This window comes from Orbicella franksi, chromosome 7 (genome assembly GCF_964199315.1).
Source record: "Orbicella franksi chromosome 7, jaOrbFran1.1, whole genome shotgun sequence".
In the NCBI taxonomy this organism is placed as follows: Eukaryota; Metazoa; Cnidaria; class Anthozoa; order Scleractinia; family Merulinidae; genus Orbicella; species Orbicella franksi.
In genome coordinates, this window is record NC_138151.1 from 17,421,325 (window position 1) to 17,426,158 (window position 4,834).

Consider the following 4,834-nt stretch of genomic DNA (forward strand, 5'->3'; position numbering starts at 1 on the left):
TCATTTGACTTTCTGCGGTTTTCTTTTTTCCTTCTCCTTTTGTTGATATGCTGTTTGAGTATGCCTTTGAATATGCTGTTATAATTGCTCTTCTTCTTTTCTAGTGCTTCCATGTCCTGCGTGACCTTCGTCAACTTAGCTTCTGTACATTTGATCTGTTTTACATTAAAACTGTGGGCAAATTCTTCGCCCTGCTTTAAAGCAAGCCCATTGGACTGAAAGAGTGTGGAATCGTGTTCCTTTACATCTTTCAATATGACATTCAACTTTTCCACCATTGTTCTGTGCTCTTTGATGGAGAAGTTCAGTTTTCTTCCATCACTGGGCTTCAACTGGTACCCTTGCATGGAAAACTCACTCGCCCTTTCTGAACAGCCATCCGCACCTAGAAAAATTGCTTCTTTTGCATGTAAGATGTCAAACTGCCTGGATCGTTCAGCTGTAAACCTTTTCTTAAACGACTCGTCGCTTTCACCATTATTGCGCATTTTGGAATGAGCCTCTTTCATGATGCTCATGTAGTAATGCGCTCTTTCCCCGATTGGATTAACAATATAAAGAAGACAGAGCATGGAAGTGGCAGGCTGGTTTTATCTGACCCAGAGAGCGTTGCTCTATTTGCAGATAGGTTTATTGTCAAATCGAAGTTTGTGGTGGATTATCTTCAGCATCTTGAAGTGCTGGAATTGAAAAGGAATCAAAGGCCCCTGTGAGGCAGCTCATGGATGAACGTTTCCTTGTGCTTTTGTTTCACAACGATTCTTCGTGGGAAACCTGAGTTTGATTGGCATGAAAAATGAACCTGTAGGTGGAAGTCATATGAATGGTTTCGCATTTAGACTCATTTTGACACAGAGGCAAAAGGCAACGCGGAAATGACCTATTGGATGAATGTAGAAAAGGTAGTAGAATAAAAAGAGAAGAGTGAAAAACAGGAAAATAAACATCTGTTGGTCAAATGTGATGCATAGGTGCCGATGTCCAAATATGGTTGCTTATTGACACCCTTTAGGTGGCTGAATTCGTTCTCTGGTAAAATCATTTTTAATAAATAATTATTATTACACACTTGAAAAAGATTTCAAGAGAGTTCAACAACAAAGATCAAGATGAACACTCCTTTTATTAGGAACATTGAAATACTGACCACCATAACGTAGCACATAAAAGCTAAGAGGAGACATTTTAGCCAACAGTCTCCTATACATGCAGGTTATCAATTTTTTGCTGAGTTATAAGTAACATACTCTTTACAGCAGCAGGACACACATGTAGTAGAAGTACAGCAAGGTAACCATTTTAAGAATTGAATGAGAATTCAACAGGTATAAGCTGAAAAAGTTAGGATAGCTTATACTTGAAATAAACATTGCAAGATTTGTATTTAATTAATATAGACAGATTAACACATTCTATTTTTGTGTTTCTTTATGATGGGGTCTAGTAGTTTCATTTAATTACAGTCCTAATATGAAGGACTGATGTTACTCTACATGTACATGTACATGTACATGTTCATGTATATGGATATTATATGGCGCTGCTAATTTTAAGTTGAAGTTGTATTTCTTTATTCCACTGCAAAGCTATAGGTTCATTTCTGAGTTCAGTTTTGACGCATGTAGTGACTTCAGGTGGATTTTACTTGTTGACATTCTTGACTTTAATCAACGTACAAGGATGAAGTTCCAAAGTGTTTCCAACTGTGTAATTATAAGTGCAGTTTGGAGAGCCATTTTATATGCTTGTAACCATGTCTTTTGCAAAGAATGAGTTTCAACAGCTCAAGTGGCAGCTAACACAAGCGTTGAAAGCAACTCTCTTTGTAAGCAGGAGTATTTTACATCCACCTGTAATTCTCAGATTAATTCCATGAAGTCTTAAGGATGACAAGTTTGTGTTGTTAAAGCCAGTTTCTATGAAGTCTTTTGAAATTATTTTTTGCAGCTGGTAAACATGTATACCACCAGTAATGGTGTTGTTAATATTAACATCTGCTTACTGTCACTTGCATATTATACCATATTTGTTATTGCAGTGTTCATCTGGGTTATATGCATCTGCACAATAGTACAACTTGCTTCACCTGCAATACACAATAAAGATAATAGTCACATATTTTGAAAGGGTATGAAAATGAATGCAGAAAAATGATACATGTATATCTTTAATTTGCTGCCCTTTCCCCTTCCCCCCCCCCCGCCCCCCCTCCCCAACCCCCAATAAAAATAAGCTACTTACCTAAATGTGGTGTCCAAGTGATATTTCTTGCTTTTCTGGAAAGGGTTTAAGAAAGGAAAAGCCAGTTATTAATGGTATGCTTTCCTCAAGAAATATTGGACCTAAATAATCTCTTTGACCTGAAAAATTTATTCTTATGTACAGAATCTGCAAATTCTGGTAGAGTTACATGACAAAATTTTGAATCTCTATGAGGACTAGGAATCTGAGAACATGAAAAGCACAGGAAATCCAAACCATTCTTTGTTTCTGCCAATAAATGTTGTGACTGTTTTCTATATGTGATTCAAATAGTTGCTTGTTACATTTAGATATTTATTTGGTATGTAAAGTTTTATATTTAGCTAAATTAAATATAATTATAATGATCTCATATGATACACATGGTGAATTTTTTTTACCAAATATTCAGACATCTTTCATTGAAATATAAATAGGCTTATGATCACTGTAGTAAGACTCCAGGGTACCTGCTGATTGTACACATTGTGGTACATTTGTATAAACATGATCTATCTGTGTACGGTAGTCAGTAGTATACTGGTTAATCAACTGAGTGTATCCTTTGTCTGTTGTAAGATATTTTGTTAGAGCTTTTTGTTCTGTGTTTGCCTGCATTAGATCAATATTGAAATCCCCAAGCAGTACAGTTGGAATTGTAGGTTCTATTAATACCGAGTTGTGAAGATGTGTAAGAGCATCAATTAACTGTGAAATTGTAACTTTAGTTTTTCGGGCGGTAGATACCAATGACATGAATATTTGGAATTGGTTGGCTTAAAACTGTAACAGTAATTTCCAATTTATTAAAGTTACATCTGTATGGAATTTTAGTACAATTCAAATCATTCTTAATGTACACAGCAGTTCCATAGCAAGTTCTTATGTTAGACTGACTAAAGTGTTTTCTGTAAAGAGTAAATTCACGAAGCTGATATGTATCATCTCTATCTGACAAGCAAAGTTTTGATTCCACAAAAATGTTGACATCAGCTTTTTGAATGTTGTAATCACTTCGCACATCATCTATGTGGAGGTGGAGAGATCTAACATTCTGAAACAAGATTGTTTTTGTTTGGGGTAAATTGTCAGTCTTTGACACTGCTAAAGGCACAAGGCTTGCTTGTGTTCTTAGTCTGCTCATTTCACTTTTAACCTTCTCAGTAACCTTTATTTTGTTTTCATTCAAATTAAGAATATGCAGTGAAGAGCTGTTTCGTACATGGCTCAAGCCAACATAATGCATGTGCTCTCTTGTGGACGCTGGAAAATCAACAACTGCCTCATTTAATGTGTTGCCTTGACAACGGTGAATAGTCTTGGCAGCAGCAGATCTAAGCAGAAATTGGCGCCGGAGAATTTGACTCGAAATTGTCTTGTTACCTCCAATACTGGTGTCCAATTTCTATCTATAGTTGCATTGTGCAAATGTGCATTTTCTCTGCACTGGTTTCTGCCTATGTCAGGATGTGGAAAAGAGACCCAGATAATACTTCGTCCGGTGAATTTTCAACTCTGTAGTCTATGTTTTCTACGACACACTTTGCACCATTGGTGAGTCCATCAGTCACATCAATATTAGTTGTCAAGTCATATTTCGCTGCAGTTGATACCGACACTAGCGAATATAAACCCATTGTCTTTGTTGGATCATCTGGGATTTTGTTTTTCATTTGTTTCTTGAGGTCATCAGAAATGTCCCCAACTACATGTATAATGTCCACAGCCTTAATCTGAGCTTTATCAGCTTTGGAGAGGGTATACAGAGCATTGTTGTGAGCATCTACTGATGCATTTGTAGTAAATAAATGTGCCATGTTCATAGGATAATTATCTTGTTCAGGCCATACATTCAGAAGTTGTTGTTTCAAAATGAAGAAGCTAGTCATAAAAGGGGATAAGTGACGATTTTGGTTGCTTTTCTTTTTTCTTGCTCCAAATTAGCTGAATTTTTGCATGTGGTCTTCAATGTAATAGAAAAATGTGGTTCTGTATTTTTGTCGCTGGTTTTTGCTTTGTTTTCGAGTTAAAACGTAGGCAAAAAACGTGGCTTTTCCTAGCCATGTCTCTAGGAGTTTATTTGTTGAACAGCAAACAGGCAGACTGTTTATAGTGTATGAAGTCAAAACCAAATCCCACAGCATATAGAGCGGAAATCTGGGAACGGATTGTTTACACCGGTTATTGTGACGTGAACACAACACGTGAATCGATCGAGCGTCAAACGAAATGCCATCAAACAAAAAAGAGATGTGCCGTATTAGAGCTCTGTCAACTAATATCTTAAGCATTGTTTTAAAGTACCTTGTGTGCCTACCTGGTGGTTGAGAGGCATCATAAAGCCTCGATAAACCCGTAAGTCATCAGCACGTTTTAAAGAATCAAAATGTGTTCTGAAACTTCGAAGGCAGCTGATATACCGTAATCGTGTTATCGGCGTTCGAAGTCAGATCGAGCCAGGTAGCAAAGTCCAAGAGCAGTTCTTGCCCAAGAAAAATACCCTCTGGTGAGTTGTGGCCCATTTGCCAAGCGTTGCTAGCGTCAAAGTTTGGAAAGCGAGAACTGGTTTTAGACTTATAAAATTTGTCTTGTA